Source organism: Muscardinus avellanarius, assembly GCF_963383645.1.
Source record: "Muscardinus avellanarius genome assembly, chromosome: 13".
NCBI classification, from domain to species: domain Eukaryota; kingdom Metazoa; phylum Chordata; class Mammalia; order Rodentia; family Gliridae; genus Muscardinus; species Muscardinus avellanarius.
Genome location: NC_137799.1, coordinates 15,784,138 through 15,803,475, shown reverse-complemented (window position 1 = coordinate 15,803,475; position 19,338 = coordinate 15,784,138).

The following is a 19,338-nucleotide window of genomic DNA, read 5'->3' as shown; positions in this document are numbered from 1 at the left end:
ATAGGAATGAGCCAACTCAAACTGTCTCCTCCTTTTGTAAATAAAATTTTACTGGAACCCAGCCACACCCACTTATGTATTATACTCAGTTGCTTTTGTGATAAGAGACAGACTTGGATACTTAAACATAAGGACTGTATATGGCCCCAAAAGACAAAAATATTTACTCTCTGACACTTTACAAAAAAAATGTGCTGACCTCTAGCCTAGACAAAAACACCTATCAAAGTCAATCACTAAGCCAAACATGAGAAGGAGGGAACAGGGAGGGAATGGGGTGGGAATTGGGGAAGGGCTAGATAAGTGATGTGTTCATGTATGCCTCTACCACCTTGTACCCTATTAAGATGTATGACAACAATGCACCAATAAAGAAAAAGAAGAAGAAGGTAGTTTGGGTTTCTGGGTCGGACTGCTACTCATGTCTGTGATATGGAGAGAATACTACCTATCTCATGGTAATAGATGAAACAATGGGCTTACTTCAATGCCCAGCAGAGAAAGAGAAACACACACACACACACACACACACACACACACACAGTCACCAATCATCGGCAGTCGCCATTGCCTCCCGGGTCTATCTCAACCAGCAGTGTCTTTGGAGGATGCAGAGACCGCCTCTTCCTTTAGTCTGTCCTCCTTCCCCAGAGCTGGGATCGGCCTCCCTTCCTTCTATTCCCTACTGTCACATCTTTCATATCTTGTCTCCTAGCCATGCAACCATCACTAACACAGCCACCACTCCCTGGCCCAGCCACAAAAGGGTAAAAGCCACAGCCACCACATGCAGCTGCGGCTGCCAGCGCTGGGAGCGAGATCTTCTGTCAGCGCGTCCTGAAATTCTCTTGGAAGTTTGACAGGATTAAGGGGATTAATACATTAAAGCATCATTACAGCATTCGCAGGGGATTTTCAAAAGACTTTACACTGTGATCTATTTGTCCTGTTACATAAAACTCACATTAATAGGCTGATGGCATAGGGGAAAAAATTATCTGTGGAATCAATAACCTTATTTTTTGGTAAACACATTTAGCGGGCCGAGCTGGTCATTAACGCCTGCAGACCCTCCCACGGTGCACATCAAAGAAATTGACCCTCAAGAATCCATTTGCCAATTAAGGCAAGGGCCTGCCTGAGTCCTCAGGCCCACTGACGGTAGGGGGCAGAGGAGAGGGGTCGCCTCCTACCTGACTCACCCCAGGCGCACTGAGCCTGCACACTTATCCCTGCCTCCCTGTTGCTGTGCAAAGGAGAGTCTGAGAAACAGAGTGAGATCGGCTCTGTGCATATTTTACAGCTGGGAACTGAAGCTTAGAGAGGTGGCATGACTTGAAGCCCAAAGTCATAGAGCTGGAGAGTTGCAGGGCTGGGAACCAGAACCCCGCCCTCGGTCCCTCCTCCCCCACTACATCACGATGCCCTTTCCAAGCAGGAACTTAGATGGTCTCATTGGCATCTGAGTTTCTGAGCTAACAAGATGGGTATCCTTGGAAAGGGCTGGGTGGGCATAGATCGGATCACTGTGGGTGTGCTTATGAGTCTTTTTTCTTGGTGTTGAGGACTGATAAAGAGCCACCCATTCTGCTTCCTTGAGAACAAGGCTGATTTCTCCTGTTGGTTGGTGCCCCCTGCCCACCAAAAGCAGAGAATAAGATAGCATTGTAGTACCTAGTAGTTTATACTTATGTAGCGCTTGCTGAGTGCCAACCCTACTCTAAATATCTCATATACATTAGTTCCCTTAACAACTCCAGCAAAATTTTGAGGTACATTCTCTGATCATTCCCATTTTGCAAATTGGAAAATTAATATATGCATACCCATGTCCATAGCAGCACAACTCACAATAGCCAAAATATGGAACCAACCTAGGTCTCCATCCACAGATGAAAGGATTGAAGAATTATAGGAAATACACACATTGGATTCTACTCTGCAATAAAGAACAAGTCATGTCGTTCACAAGAAGATGGAAAGACCTGGAGAACATTACGTTAAATGAGATCAGCCAAGAACAGAAAGAGAAGGGACATATGTTTTCTCTAATATGCCCAAACTAGGGATCATTGGGAATACCAGAGGGGCTCCAGATAATGGTGGGGAAACCTCAACAAAGGTAGAAAGGAAGGGTAGGAGAGGAAGAAGGCTGGGTTTGATTAACTAGAGGAGCTACACTAGAATATGCGTATAACTGTGACTGTAGCATGGTCAACCTGGACACTCATTGTTTGGGGGTGGGGAGAAGGGATGGGGAAGTAGGGGAAGAGGGCACCAAGCACTGTGTGATGAATGTATGCCATTTTCAATATGATCCACATAAAAATAAAAAAAAAATTGCCGGGCGTGGTAGCGCACGCTTGTAATCCCCGCACTTGGGAGGCAGAGACAGGAGGATCGCGCAGGTTGGAAGCCAGCGCGCTGGCTTAGGAGACCCTGTTTCTAAATAAAAATATAAAAAAGGTGTCTGGGAGTGTATGCCGGAGGTAGAAGGGTTTCCAGGAACCCAAGTACCACCAAAAAAAATTGAAAAAAAATTTTGAAAAAATAAATTTAAATTTTTTAAAATAAAGAATTTTAAAATGAAAATAAATAATTTTACACATGTTCAGATGTAGACCCTCATTAATCAAGATCAGCCTTCCTGACAACCATTGGTGGGAGGGGAAAAGGGAAAACGGGGGTGGGGGGAAGAGGGCACCAAATATAGTTTAAATGTATACTATTTATGTTCAATAAAAAAAGTTAAAAGAAAAATAATAATAAAAAATAAAGCATTCAAAAAAATGAAAATAAATAAATTACAGTTTCTTCTGGATTGAAAAAAAGAAGAAAATTGAGAAGCAAAAAGAGATTAAGTTTTTGCCCAAACTCATAAGGAAGTTAAGTAACAGAATTGGGACTTGAATGCAGCAACCACTTTCTAAAATCCCAGCATGTAACCTGGATGCTATAAGCACCAAATTATCCTGCTAACAAATATTCACAGACTCCTTTGATCTACTGAGTAGTTACCTAGTGTTCTAAGAATCCATGTTATGATATTTAAACCTCACAGAAACCCATTGACATAAATATTATTATAATATTCCCATTTTTATATGAAGAAACTGAAGCTTAGAGAGAGAGGTTACGAAGCAACTGACTTGAGGTCACACAACTGGCAAATGCCAGAGGTAAAATGTAAAACCAGCAGTTCAACACCAGAACCTAGGCTTAGACCAGACTCAAGACATAGGCCCCTTCTGAACTGAAACCAGAGGCACTGGCTACACTCAGGCATCTTAACAGCACTCTCAATAGACCTTCCCTAGGCCCTGGAGATAAGGAAAGGGAAGAGACACAGTCCCAGGAGAACGCTGGCCAGAGGAATCAGCACCACGGCCTGGCACAGAATAAGGACACCACACGCACTGGGGTGGCTCCAGGCGTGTTGTTCAAATCACCAGACTTAGCTCAGAGCCTGCTCAGATCACTACTAAGGAACTACCGTGGATGCCCAATTTAGAAACAAGGAGGCTAGTGGGGCGTGGTGGCACACGCTTGTAATCCCAGTACTTGGGAGATTGAGACAGGAAGATTGCAGGTTCACAGCCGGCCTCAGCTACTTAGTGAGACCCTCTGCAACTTAGTGAGACCCTGCTTCAAAATAAAAAATAAAAAATAGGGCTGGGGATATAGCTTGGAGGTATAATGCCCTTGAGTCAATCCCCAGTTCTGCAAAAAAAAAAAAAGAAGAAGAAGAAGAAGAAAAAAAGAAAGAAACAAGGAGACTATAGCTCACAGAGGCAATGAGTTCTATCCAAAATCACTCACCTAGGACATGGTAGGCTATGATTTGACCTTGTTTCTCTCTTCTATTTTAGGTTTTATCTCTTGGCACAGTCCTCCCTGCCCACCTTCCTCCCTTCTGCATGTGCATCCAAGCATGTACACACACACATACACACACACACACACACACACACACACACACACCTCTGAGCTTTGACCACACCAAGCCAACCTCCACTCCCGGAGGCCATGAATCCTCCCTCATCTCTGGCTTTTGCGTGAGCAGCTCCCTCTGCCTGTCACACTCTTGCCCACCCTCCCTCTTCACCTTGCGTATTGCTGCTCCTCCCTGGAGTCTCACAATGGCAGACCACACCTCTGGGAAACCTGCCCTGACCTCATGGTTTGGGTCATGGGATCCCTCCCAGCCCCTGGCTCTCTGGTCCATCCTGTCTTGCACTGAAATCACCTGCTCCTTGTGGGGCCTCCTAGACACTAGATCTGTGATTTGCCCTCCACTCACCCACACAAACCTGGCTATGTGGCTTTAGTAAACGGGTGCTATACATGTTGAACACAGTCCGCCATTTTTGCACGTTCTCACACACACCGTATGGAGACATCAATGTGCATTTTTTATTATTTAGTTATCTGTCATTGTGTAACATTTCATACCCATGATAGCAATAGACTTATCTCACGTAGTTTCTGTGAATCAGGAATCAGAAACAGCAGAGTTGACTAGTGATGGGTTGGGGTCTCTCTGGGGCTTGGGTGATCTGAGTCTACAGAGACCTTATGGCTGGCTTGTGATTGGATAATCGCTCTCAAGATGGCACACTTGCATGGTTACTGGTAGGAGGCCTCTCCAGAGAGGGTCACTGTGACGGAAGCTGGCTTCCCCCACGGAGCACATTGCAGGGAGAGCAAGGAGGAGCCCTCCTTATATCACATAACTTTTGTCATGTTTTCTTCATTGGATTCAAGTCATTAAGTCCAGCCTGCTCTCCAGGGGAGGGGCCAGGGCTCCACCTGTTAGGGAAAGAGTGTCAATACATATATAGACAGATGTTTAAACTCTCACACTGCTCTGGAAAGGACACCAGATAGTAGGAGGCCTTTTCCCTTGTGCCCATCTAAATAGGGAGACAACCCTTGGCATCCTCCATCTGAATGTCCTTGCCAGAAAGTTTTGTTTTGTTTTGTTTTGTTTTGACACTGGAGATTAAACTTAGGGAATTTATACCTCTGAGATACATCCACAACCCTTTTTATTTTTATTTTTATTTTGTTTTTATTCTGTAACAGGGTCTCGCTAAGTTGCTGAGGCTGTGCTCAAACCTGTGATCCTCCTATCTCAGCCTCCCAAGTACAGGCAAACACCACCATGCCTAGCCTGTAAAAAAGTATTTTAATAGTTACTATGCATCAGAGTAGAAAACTAAAATCACTTGGAAGCTACTGACTCCAGTTCTCCCTCCCCCCTTACTAACCTCCAGTCTTGCTGGGATGGAAGAAACAGAAGTCGCTGACCCTAAGAAAGAGAAGAGTTCTCCAGAACTGAACAGGTGGATGGATGTGTGGATTCTTCCCTCCATAATTCCTGTTACAAAGAGTGGCACAGCCCTGTGCTCACTGTGCACACATGGCTCTGACAAGAGAAACTACAGGTACCCATGGAGGTGGCCACTAAGGACTGAAGCCGCAAAGGTAGAGGGGCATGTCTGTGCACAGCACTCCATCCACTGAGAGGCCCAAAAGGGGCTCTGAAGGACCCCTGAAAGCCTCTGGGCTCACCAAACAGCAAGACCAGGCCTGACCACAGTACCCTAATGCCCAAGTTGACCCAGTACCCTGGAGGCAATAAGAGATGAAAGTCCCTTCTCCGTTTCTAGGTGTCCAGTATCCATGCCCACCCCACACCTCTGCCCATTCTACTATGATCACAAGGAGAGATTGGCATTCACCGTGGAGACCGGCCTGGGGATAAAGCCCCCCCCAGTCTAGAGAGCAGGACTCAAAGAAAAGATATAATTCACTTCTGAGCGGCTCAGTCAGTCACATGACATTTGTTCCTAAACTCTCCCGAAATTCAGCAACATTTTAATCAACCATCCACAAAGCAAAGATGAGAATGAAAATAACAATAACAACAATAATGATGATGATGATGATGATGATGATGATGATGTCTTCTTAAGCCCTACTGTTCTTCTTAATCCCTACTGCTACACATAATCTCATTTAATTCTCCTGGAAAGAGTTCCTGGGTATTTGCAAAATGCCTTCTATATACCAGGCATGTGTTTATATCTCTGGGCTCTTTCTAACAACTCTGTAGTGTATTACAAGTGAGATAGGAAACTCCTGGTGGTTGGGCAAGTAGCCCAAGAGCACATACCGAGTGAGAGATTCCATAACCCCATGGGAACTGACCATGCTGGCTACCTCTCCATGCTGAGGAAGACCCCAGGAAGAATCTGGGTCTTTCTGTAAAAGAACTGACATGTCTTCCCAGCTAGAGGTCATCCTCTCCCAAAGCTCCTCCGGACTTCCTGGGGAATGCCAGTGCCAAGGGAAGCAGGGAGCACAGGACCTTGCAGACGACGGTGGTGGCTGTTAACAGACAGTGACTGCTGTTAGCAGGGACGGAGGCAATCCACTGTCAACTCTGCAAAGCTAGTCTGTGGTAATTTGACAGGATTAAGGGGATTAATACATTAATGTATTATTAGCGCTTTTATAGGAGATTTTCTAAGAGTTGAGCACTGTGATCCCTGTGTCCTGTTATATAAACCAGCAGTAATTGCCTTAATTGGCCCGTTGTTGCTGATGAAAGCAGACAGGGAACAGACCTGATTATCTCATCGCCTGTGGTTTGGAGTCCGGCCGCAGCTCCCAGCCAAGCCAGGCAAGCTCAGGGAAACCGAGTCTGGGTGTGTCCTTCCACACATCCTGCTCTAGGGGAATGCAACCCACAGTCTCTGATCTCTGTACAGCAGAGCAGAAAGTACTCTGGGTAAGTGCAGGGTTCAAAGACCCAGATTCCAGCCCCAAATGTGCTGCCTATGGACCCGTGACCTCTCCCCACAACCTTTATTTCTGCATTTGCCATTGTGGATGATAATTGTATCTACCTTATGATGTTGCCTAGGGACGGGGGGATGGCAATGAGCCACTGTTGATGAATGTGCTTTGTCAACTGGACAGGCCTGTGCTAGTGGGAGGGAAGGTTATTTGTTGGATGGACTGAGTGAGGAATTTTGCCTTTCAGTGTTTATCTTTTGGGAAAGAATAATGGCATTCCCTGGAGAGAGAGAGTGGGTAGAATGTGCAGGAGGTCCCAGGAGATGTCCTTGGGTGCAGGACAGCCCCGTGAGCTGAGGGTAGTGGGCTATGAAAGGCACCAGCATGCAGCTCAGCTCAGCTCTGTAGGTCCCTCCCCTCCCAGGCTGATTGGCAGGTCACACAGGAAGTCACCCTGCTACGGTGGACTCTGGTGCTTAGGAGTTTAATTTGCTTTGCCAATTAAGCTCCTGGGTTGGACACCCTGCTCAGAAGTGTGAGCCAGCAGATTCATGGATGAGAATAATAACAGAATCCTAGAATCACAGTGTCATAGGCATCCTGAAAGATCTTTTCCTAGAAACAAACAAACCAAATATCTTTGCACATTTAGGCTGGTGGCAAAGATGCCTGAGCTCTGAACTGTCTGGCCCGTTGAGACTTTCAGGTTCTCTGAGAACCGAGGATGAACCACAGGGAGCAAAGGTGGCAGAGAGACAAGGTTGGAGGCGGGTGAAACACTGGGAAGCCTGCACTGAGGCAGGATCAGAGCCATGTAGCAAAGAGAATAAAATGTTTTGTTCACAAAGAGACTGGAATCACCTAGACTTAGTTTCCCATCCGGGAAACATAAGGAACAGAAATAAGATTCTGGGGACACACATTTTTGGTTCCCCTCATTCTGGGTTCATAGTCCCTTGCACTCTGGTGGACAGGGTCATTTGACCACCTGAGGCCAATGCATTGGAAGGGGGGGTATCCTTATAACAGGGAAATAGAGGCTCCTTTTGTTAAAAAGAACTGAATCTTCAGTTTGGCCTACAAATGCCCAATGGGTGGCAAAAGGCAGGATAAAGTGTGTTTCTTAGGTCGCTCATGGGACATCTCTACCTTCATTTTCTGTCTTCTTTATTATCTTAAGTTTTGGGTCAGATTCCTGCTCACCTCTGCATATAGGCACGTTCATCACTTAAGGAATGTTTATCTAAAAACTGGTCTCTAAACGTACCTAACCTATCTCACCACCTCCCCCCCTTGAAGAATGAGAGCACTGGTGGCGCATGCTTGTAATCCTCACGCTTGAGAGGCGGAGACGGGAGGATCACACAGGTTCAAAGCCAGCCTCGCTGGCTTAAGAGATCCTGTTTCCAAATAAAAATATAAAATAGGTCTGGGAGTATAGCCCAGAGGTAGAAGGGCTTCAAGGAACCCCAGTACCACACACACACACACAAAAAAAAGAATGAGAACACTAAGAGAAGAGTAACTAAAGAGTTTTCAAGATTTGGAGGAACATTCAACTGCCAGCTTTTATGACATCCTCTTCCAGATACCCTGGAGTGGACTAGAAGTTCCCAGTTGTTGTCCTACAGCTGCAGTCACCATAGAGTCCAGGATCATCAGAGACTCCCAGACAGAGCAGCCCAGGATGAGCTAACCCTCTAAGTGGGAGCGATTACCCCCATGAAAGGAACTGAGGCTACCACCCCAAGGAGGGACAATCACCTCATGGAAATCTATTGCCCCTTCAAGCAACAAGGACCTTTCCAGAGCCACCTTGCAGAACCAGAAATTAGATAATGACCATCTATGCCACAATTTAACCAAGACCAATAATTATGCACACCTCTCACCTCTCCCCCAGTTCTTCCTCTATATAACCTACAGCTCATGTCAGCATCCCCAAAGACAGTAGACTCTGATGTCACTTGCCTTCCCAATATCGCCAAACTGACTAAAGTGTCTTGCTTTTCAGCATTACTTTTTCTGCTTAGTTATTTGGGATGACTGGCCAGGCCTAATTTGTTGGAACCCCCAGAGTTGGGCCTCTAGCTTAGGACTTCAGTAGCACTATGTGTCACTTATGGGCTAAGCAGTAAATTATCAGCATCAGATTCTTCTTTTTCTTCCGGCCTTGCACCTGGCAAAGTTCACAAGAGTAGCTCTTTCACTGACCTAATACTCAGAGTGATTACAACAAGCAAAAGACACCCTGACAGTAGACATGTAATGTAAACAAGAAATAAACCCCTTGTTTTAAGTCTGTGAGAATTTGAGATAATTTGTTATTACAGCACAACCTACTTTATTCTAACTAATATCACAAAAGTAAACTTCATGGTCAGGGACCAGTGAATACCATCAAAATGGTAACATCAATATAAATAATAATGATAATCTCATCCGAACCAAGGGCTCCTTTGCTTGAAGCTAGAGTCACTGCCTTCAAACATAAACAGCGATGAAGGTTTCGGAGAGGAATGTTTGCATAGAATTTCTCTATAGTTAACTTTTGCTTCTGAGTCCAGATGCCACCAGAGAGGAAGTCTTATGTGCATTTTACATACATTAGTCACAGCACACACAGTCCTGGATGTTGGCCATTGAAACTGGCCTCACATTTTAGTACTTGCATCTGGACCAGACAGATAGAAACCTAGCTGTAATGAGTTTGCCCCTTGTCCATGACATTTGTGCTTTGTAGGGAGGGGGAGAAATGGGAAAAAATTTAAAATTCAAAAAGTCTGTTTGCTTTTAGCACAGCAACTGTGATGAGGTTTGAGAGTCTGACTAGGATTTAAACTTAGCTTTCCAACAAAGCCCAGGAGAGAAGTTAGGGATAAATCGGGGGCTTTGCAGAAATCTTTTGCATTTTTACCTAAATTTGCATTTTTTTTTCTTCCCACTGATAAATTACCTGGTCTAAAAATGAAGGGAATAAACTAATGGTGACTGAATCCTTTTTCCTCTGTATGTAGGTTTGAGTCACCTGCTTCATACACGGTCTCCTTCATCCTCACATTAACTCTTCATGGTAAGTCGATGGATCGTGTTTGGGGAAAAGGCATTCAGAGATGTTAAATATTTTAAAAATACCAATCCCAGGATATATACACAGTTTTGCCAAGCTATGAATCCATAATTTTTCTCCTATACTACCCTGCCTTGGAATCCAGGATTAAAGTTATATCCTGATGAAATAAGTGTAACACATCATTGCTACTTTGTCAGGAGAAACGTATGATCCTATGGGAAAATAAATAGTCTGAGAAACCAATTGGACATGCATTCAAGGCCTGGAGTCACTATTTAGTGATTATGTGACCTCTAGTGAGTTATTGTACCCTTCTGAGTTTCTGTTTTCTCAACTGGAGGAGGGACAAAAAGCACTATGCAGAGACCATCGTCTCATAAGCAGGTAAGTGATAATTGCAGATAGGGGTAAGAGCTGGTAGAAGTATAAACCATGATGCTGTAAAGGAGGTAGAATAGTTGGTGATAAGATGTTAGAGTCAATTTCTCTTGACTATGTGGCCAGAGAGGACCTCACTGATGAGTGCGTATCTGATTAACAACATAGGATTCAATTAACAAGAAAAAAAGCAGACTTGGAATATCTAAGATCAGAGCAATTCAAGAGGAAAGTATATCAGGGACAAAGTTCTTCATTAGGGAATATTCCTGGTATGTTTGAGGAACAGAATAAAAATACCTGTGGTTGGCTTGATTGCCACAGCGTATAAGTATTTCAAAACAACATGTTATATGCCATAAATACACAATTTAAAAAGCCACATTTTTAAAGTATCAATGGATGAGGGATATAATAAGAAAGGCAAGGGTGGAAGAGATAGTTCACAGCAGTAATCAAGAGAGTGCAGACTCCTTGCCTGCCTGAACCAGCTACAGAAGACAGACCTTCAGCTTTTGTCAACACTTATGATTCAAGGATCATAGTCTGGAGGCAAGGTGATATAGGATAGAAAAAATAAAATAAATAGCTAGAAAGGAGACATAAGGTAGAACAAAGAAAATGTAACCTTAATATGGAAGCCTATAACGAGGACTTTCAGACCCAAAAGTTTCCGAGGAATTTATAAGTGACTCTAAGCACTGTCTGTTTATCAGAGAGCAGAGGTCACACCATGACGGACTCTCCTTGAGCGTTACTCAATAGAGTCATCTCCTTGGGCATTGTTGGTTATCCTTGAGTAGTTTAAATAAAATGTATACCTGCTGATATCTACTGAAGGCTAAGACCTGGAAGATGACGACACACCCTGAATCACCTTGAAACTACTGGACTGGGCTTATCTTCACATACTTTTGCCTGCCCATCCTTCATAAAAGTCCCCTATAAATAAGAACTCTGCACTCCCAAAAGTGCTTCTCTCACTTTGAGGCTGACCCACATTCTCCCTTGGATGCATATTGCCCACTTTCCTAAATAAGCTTCTGTCTATGTCTCTAAAAGGAAGAGAGTACAGAGAGTTTTACGAGCCCTAGTATGAAGGAGTTGAGTAAGTCTCATTTCTGCTGTTGTTCCCAAACTTTGGAAATTTATAATTTCCAAGACAGGGTCTCTTCACCAATGAAATGCAAATGAGAATGACAATACTTTAACAAGCAGATCTTGTGAGTTCCTCTAAGAAATCTACAACCAGTACTGTATTTTTTTAAGGTAATGCTGTATGCTAACAAAAAGATCACTTTTCCCCATATAAAAGTCCACCATAGGCATTTCTGGTAGCTCTCTGCATAGTTCACAGACCCAGGTTTTTTTCCATCTTGTGACTCTGTACCCCCAAGGTTCTCGGAGTCTTCTGCATCTGGCTCATGAAAGAGAAAAGCAAGAATATGAATGAGGTATATGCTCTTCTTAAGCATTTTCACCCAAATATGACACACACTGCTCCTATTCACAATCCAACAGGAAGAACTAGTCACATGTGCCCACATAGATGCAAAGTATACTGGGAAATGAAGTTCATAGTTGGGTAGCTTTTTCCCAGAAACAACCCTACTCCAAGGAAGGAAAGCACAGATTCTGATAAACAGGATGCATAGATCCCAAAGGAAGAGAGTTTTCTCTGGCCTATTGGTGTTGCTAAAGAGGTATGAAGTCGAGGACCCAGAAGACCACTGCTCACACCATGCCTGAGGCCCTGAGCAGGCAAAACCCACACTGTGCTAGAGAGGGAGTAAGGGAAAAGCTCACCAAGTATTATGTGAATGTATGTCTCTATCACTCTGGACTACATTATGATGTGAGACTGCAATGCACCAATAAAAGTGTATGTATGTATATATATTCTATAGATCACCAGGCCTTGACCTAGTTTGACTCTCTGAATAACCTTGAGCCAGCAATTAAACCGTGCCATTTCTGAGCCTCAGTCTCCCTATCTGAAAAATAAAATGTTAACAGTTACACTTCAAGGAGTCTTTTCATCCATGATAGTACATGATTCCATACACTGAGAGTTTTCCTCTCCTTCAGGTTGTTCTGCTTATAATCTCAGTTGGGGCATGCAGTTGGCCTGTGGCTCCTGCCTCCATAAAAGGCATTTGGTTTAGGGTCAGAAGCAGAGAGGGATGTGTCCTGTAATGAGCAGTGGTGTGGGGCCCCATGCTTGCATCTCTGGTGGCCTCCCCATGGGCCCCACCAGATGGTCCCCCTTACCACCCTGAAGACTCTTCCACAAATGACTTGAGTTTGATTGGAATGGTTGGGAATTCACAAAACCTTTTTCCTATCTATTAAGCAGATTTTGGAGTGACATATTTCCAGAGGATGCCTGGGAAAAACAGAGAAAGAGAGTGATCAGAGAGCGACTAAGGTGAGAAGAGATCGGAGCTCTGACAAGGTGCTCAAGGCAAGGTAAGAAAGAGCGAGTCAGGCAGAAAATTCAAGGTGGGAAGAAGAAGAGAAGCAGGGTGGAAGAGAAGATGGGTGGGCAGGTCCAGGCTGGGAGTCAGGGTGCAAAGAGGACAGACAGATGGACAGACTGCTCCTCCAGGGCACAAACAGAAGCTTCCTACACTCAGTGGTGACACAGAGATGCAACGGCACCAACTGAGACCTCGGCTTTGAAGACAGATGGTAGTAAGTTCCAGGAACACGGGATTCTAATGGAGCCCACTGAAATGGACGCTGGTGAGTTCAGGAGGCAGCGAAGCGTGGACCCGGAGGAGGTGGGGGCGAGGGCACAGCAGAACAGGTTGGGTGAGCTTCTGCCAGGGACAGGGCGAGGGCGGCTGCTGATGAGATCGCAGCAGTGTGGACCCAGCAGGACAGAGCCCTCCACCCTCCCTCCCGCCACAGTCAGACTCACCTGACAGTGGAATGAGTAATGAGTTCATTAAACCTCCCGAACCTGTTCCTGAAAAGAAGATGAATGTGGCAGAGAAAGGCAAGGCGTGAGCCTGCGCGTGTGGCACCCACGCACCTCTGGCTCCCTGCTTAAAGTGACCACCCCTGCTTAGAGCTTCCCATGGTTTGCCATCATCTTCAGGGTCAAGTATAAACCTTGGTACTGGCATTCAAAGCCTTGCACCAACTCGTCCCTGCTGACCTCTCGGACCTCACTTTGTGCTACTCCCCACTTCTACCAGGCAACCAGCCCTTCCCAACTACTTGTAGCTCCCCACACAAATGCAGCAAGATTGTGAGGTTGTATCACTCCCTGGGAAGTCCATTATGCTGGAATGTCCTTTCCTTCCTCACAAGTGTGGCCCCGTGGTTAAACTCTTAGTTGCCCTTCTGAACTTCACTCTCTCTGTGAGGCTGCCCCTGGGCAACAGAGGTGGTCATGCCTCCTCTGTGACAGCCAAGACATGCTGCTTCAGAACTGACCACTGTTAATACCCATTTCCATTGTCAGAGTGCCTCTCTGGATACCAACGTCTTTGTAATCTCTTCATCTCTATATCCAGGCTTGTGTTGCACAGGGAGGTTAAGAACAAGATGCTAGAATCAGGGAGCCATGACTTAAAACCCTGGGTCACATTACATCAAAGAAATCGGGCTCTACATCACATCTCCTCTGAACCCTGGTTTTCTTGAACTATGAAGCAGAGATTTAAAAAAAATACCAACTTTTAGGGCTTCTTTAAGGGAAAAAATGAGATAATGTTTTGACAGGTTATGTTAGAAGTTAGCACAAAATTTCAGAGAGTGAAAGGAAGCTCTGACTTTTCAAATGAATGGGTATTGGTTAGCCGAGATGCATCCCATTCCTGTTTCTCAAGTGTGACCTTGGACAAGTGACTTCCCCTCCCCAGCTTCAGTTTCTTCATATGGGAAAATAAATTAATCTTACTTGTGTCACAGAGTTATTGTGAGCATTAAAGTAGATGGTGGAGATTTGAAAACTGAAGTGCCTGACTTGACTGGGATGCAAGCAGAGTTCTCAGTACATGCGGCTGTGAATCTTGGGAAACACCTTGATGAACTATTTGAATAGGGACCAGAAAGCAGGTCTGGAGTTCAAGCCAAGGGAACACAGAATCACCCTACATGAGTACAGAAACACTGCTTCTCCTCTTTCTTCCCTCCTTCATCCCATTCCTCGTTCCTTTCTTCCCATCGTTTTTGTCATGTGATGATTCTTTTTGAAATAATGATAGGCTTTCAATTAGTTGATGTTTCAGTCAGCATTCCTACCACTGTGACTCTAAATATCTGATGACCACAACAAGGAAGAAGAAAGATTTTTTGCTTGTGGTTCTGAAGATTTCAGACCATGTCTATACAGTCCATTTTATATACAGTCCATTTTATACCAAGTACCAAGTAGGAGCCAGGACTAGAAGTCCTTAGGGCATGATTGCTTGAAGCAGCAAGAGTGGGGTGGGGTGCAAGGGACATATATAATGCTCATGGCCACACTCCCTGAGACCCACCTGAGGCCATGCTCTGCCTTCAGAGGTGATGCCCCCAGAGATCCATTTCTGAGCACGGCTGCCTTCAGAGCAAGAAATCCAAGGGACACTTTACTTTCAGACCATAACAGCTGCCTGGCTGGTTAGTTGGTTGATTGAATGACTAGTTAGTTAGTTGGCTTATTATTTGGCTGGTTAGTTAGTTGGATGTCTAGTTAGTTGGTTAATTGGTTGGCTGGGTGGATAAGTAGTGAGTTTGTGGATTGAGTGGTCAATTTGCTGGTTATTTGATAGGGAAGGAAGGAAAGAGAAGAGCCAGAGAGCTAGTGAGAAGACCAGACACTACTTAAGGCATATTGGTCAGTGAAGAGTGCTCAGAAATGGGGCAGTGAAAAGCTCTTTTAAAAGCAGAGATGGCTGACAGACCACAATGCTTGCTTGGCCACAGCACAAGCCACCTCTGTGGCTGTGAAACCCTCTCTACAGCCCACACCATGCCCAAGAGGGGACTTGGGAGAAAGCATGTTTTTTTTTTTTTCAAGAATGCATTCCATCTCAAGAACATATGCAGACAGACCATGCAGAAAAATCAGTTGACTCCATCTCAAAAGAACTTCAGAAGTATAGGTGCCCTTGAGCATGCAAAACCCCTCCCACAACACTGTGCATGCATGCATCTATGCATACACCCAGTCCCAGAGATACAGATACCATGGGGAGGGCTTTCGGCTTTCCACGCATCATGAAAGGAGGATCCAGGTTGATCAGATAGAGCCCTTAAGAAACAGGATGAGCCAGTTAATACTTGAGGCAAATAAGAGTATTTCTCAGCATGGCAACTGGCATACAACACACACCCAATGCATGAAGCCTCCAGTCTAAACAGTAGCTTGGAGGTGGATTCAACCTGCTGGAGTGATCTAATCAAACACTTAGATATTTCAACACCACATTCCCTGGCCCCTTGGCACCTGCTAAGCAACCCTGGTATACCTTCAGGAACTGGAAACTCATTACCTGGCAGAAATCTACCTTACTGTTGGTCGACTCTGGCTGCTGGAAGGTGTGTACCTGGGTTCGAAGTCCTGATTCCTATGACGTCCACCCACCAATCTTTCACAGATGCGGTTCTCTCTCACTTGTGGTGTTTGGGGTATTTTTTTGTTGTTTCCGGCTTTGCTTTTTTTTCATAAGAAATGTTAAAACAGTTTTTTTCCAGCTGTGTAATTTTCCCATGTCATTTTGCCAGGCTTTTATTAGACCTGCTGGCATCCTTCAGGCTTATCTCTAATTCTAAATACACTAAAGAGAAAAACAACTGAAGTATTTGGAGTCAAAGTTACCTATGACTTTTTATTGTAATTTGTACGGTAGCCCACACACTTTTACCCTGTCATCCATCTCTCTCATTTTTTCCTGGGTTTTTTTTGTTGTTGTTGTTGTTGCTGTTGTTATCATTTTTGCTTTTGCTTTTGCTTTTGCGGTACTAGGGATTGAAGCCAGGGGTCTTCTACCTCCAACCTTATTTTATTTTTATTTTGAAATAGGGTCGTGCTAATTTGCTGAGGCTAACCTTCAACCTGCAATCCTCCTGTCTCAGCCTCCCAAGTACTTGGATTATAGGCATGCACATCTCTTTCTTTTTATAGATATTCACCACCCCAAAGGTAGTTTTTCAATTTAAACAGGTCAGAACATAGTGAAAGAAGGCCTGAGTTCTGATCACAATGATAGCTATCTCAAGGTTACAGGTGGACTAAAGTACTTGGAAGTGCTTAAGTCAATATACAAGTCACACTATCTGCTCAATGAATAGCAATGTTTAGCCCTATCCAGGGATTATTCCATGTATCATTTAGGCTGTGTGAGTACAAGCAAAGATATTTGATCTTTGTGGCCAAAAAGCTTGAAATTTCCTTGAGATGCTTCAATGGAAATATTTACTCATTTGTTGGTTCAGTCAACATGTAGAAGAATCTGAAGCTCCAGTGCTGAAACAAATTTGGAACACTGGTGAAAATCACAGGATAGCAACGTACACTGGAGGGTCCCTTTGATGGCAGATGAGATTGAACTCGAACTCCTTTGTGTTACCCAGAGTTCTCCAGAGAAATGGATCTGATAAGTTGTGCAGACAGTCCTCGGCTTACAATGGCTCCGCTTATGATTTTCAGCTTTACTATGGTGTGATAGCATACCTATGTAACCACTGTTTTTCACTTTCAGGATAGCATTAAATAAATCACATAAAATCGTCAACACTTGATTATAAATCAGGCTTTGTGTTAGAAAATTTTACTAACCATAAGCTAACGTAAGTGTTCCTAGTCTGGGCTAAGCTATAATGTTCCAGAGGTTGCGTGTATTAAATGCATTTTTTTACTTAACAATATTTTTAATATATGAAGGGTTTACTGGGATGTAACCCCATCATAAGTTGAGGGAAGTACAGTATATTAAGTATCTTCTAACATTTATTCTATTCTATTCATACATATGCACATAGATATATAAGAGGGAATTTATTGTGCAATTGTGCTCATGAAAATATGGAATTAGAGAAGTCCCAAGATAGACCATCTGCAAGCTGGAGAACCAGGGGGCTGGAGTCAGTCCTGGAGTCTGAAGACCCAAGAACCTGGAGTTTTGATGTCTTAGGGCACAAGAAGCGAGATGTCCCAGCTCAAGAAGTGACACTGAATTTGCCCCTTCATGACAGCCATCAGTGGTTTAGATGATGCCACACGTCAGCAAGAGTAATCTTTACTCGATATGCAGATTCGAATGCTAGTCTCACTGGGCATGGTGGCACATACCTTTAATCCCAGTACTTGAGAAGCTAATACAAGAGGACCACAGGTTCAAAGACAGCCTCAGTAACATAGTGAGACTCTCGGCAACCTAACAAGACCTTGTTTCAAAAACAAAAAGGGGCTGGGGCTGGGGGCTTGAAGGTAAAATCCTGCTGTATTTAGCCTCTAGTACACACACAAACAAAAAATCCAAAATGTGCTGATCTCCTCTGGAAGCAACATCAGAAATGCATAGAGCAATCATGTTTCCCAGTGATCCGGGCATCCTTACCCTAGTCAAGCTGACACAAAATTTATCATGACACCCTGTGAACTTGGCCAAGTTATTCTGTTCTTCTGCCTTGGTTTTCTTGTGGAATGGATGTAGCACTGCCCAGAGTCCCTGCATGGGTGAGCTGAACTAATTTGTTTACTACTGAGAAGAATAGATGGTCACTGAATAGCAGTTCTGATCCTCCTACCCTATCTACAGATAAAAATGTGTGTAAGCTACACAAATATAAAGATTGCCATTAACAAGGCAATCAAATGCAGCGGGTATGAGAGAGAAAGCCAAAGTCAGAAAGAATAAGTTTATAGCCTGGTTTCCCCATTTTCCTGTGCTTAACTCAAATGATCAAGCCTTAGTTTTCACATCTGTGAAATGGATACAATAGCAAGCATTTCTGTCTCCTGGGATAGATGAGAGAATTAAATGAGGACTTGTATATAAAAGCATCCAGCCTGGTTCAGAGCAAGAGTAGAATACATGTTAGAAACTTGTCTTTAACCAGAGCGTTGCTGTCTCTGGTATTTGCTGGTTACCACGGAAGATCAATCTCCAATTGCAGCTTTGTCTTTTTCTGCCCACTGCATGAACTTGTGCAAGCCTCATCCTCTCTGAGCCTCAGTGTCCTCAGCAATGAATTGGGGATGGAAATTCCAGCATTCCAGTCATTTTTTGAGCATCAGAGGCAACATACAGTGTGTGAGTGACACATAGAAGGCACTCTGTAAAAAAAAAAACACTCACAAACCAATATATATGATTCCAAACAACTATCTGAGGGTTCTGGGCCTCATTCACACCTTGGTAACATGGGGATGCTACGTGTCCTTCCATAGTGACATTGTAAGAGAAAATGGGACACGGCTCAGCAGGCAGCCCTCCTCTCCGTCAGCTGGATCTATGCCCTCCAGCTATTTGACCCCCGTTATCTGGGTGCCCCCACCTACCACCCAGAAGACAGTTATGAACCTCGTATATGGAAGTCATTGACCTGGGCAATAGCCCACAAGGGGTGTGTGTGTGTGTGTGTGTGTGTGTGTGTGTGTGTGTGTGTGTTGGGGACCAGAGAGTCGGGGGAGAGACTCATTCAGTCAACTTAAACTGGATGTCCTGGCAGGCAGGCAGCCAGGATTTCCTGGTTTACAAATTTCCCTTAGAACTTGGACTGGCCTAGCCAACTGCCCGTGAAGGGTGGAGAGTCATAGTGCATGAGGCAGAATCGCCTAGCCTGCACTCTGAATTCTTATCTTGAGAGGGACTTGGGAAACCAGAAGAGGCGTAAAGGCTCAGCTGTGGGCTGAGGTCCTACCTTCCCAGCAGAAGAGGCTCTGGTCCAGCTCACCTCCACACAATTGCCCCCACTGTCCCCCGGCCCTCACCCTCCCTTTTCTGTGCATACCCACCCTGCACATTTTATCCACTCAACCTCCAGGGATTTGACTTCTTCTATGAAGTCCTATTGAATAGGACTTATCCTATTCAATTATCAAATTTATTTCTTCTGGACTTTTCACATATATTATCTCCCTT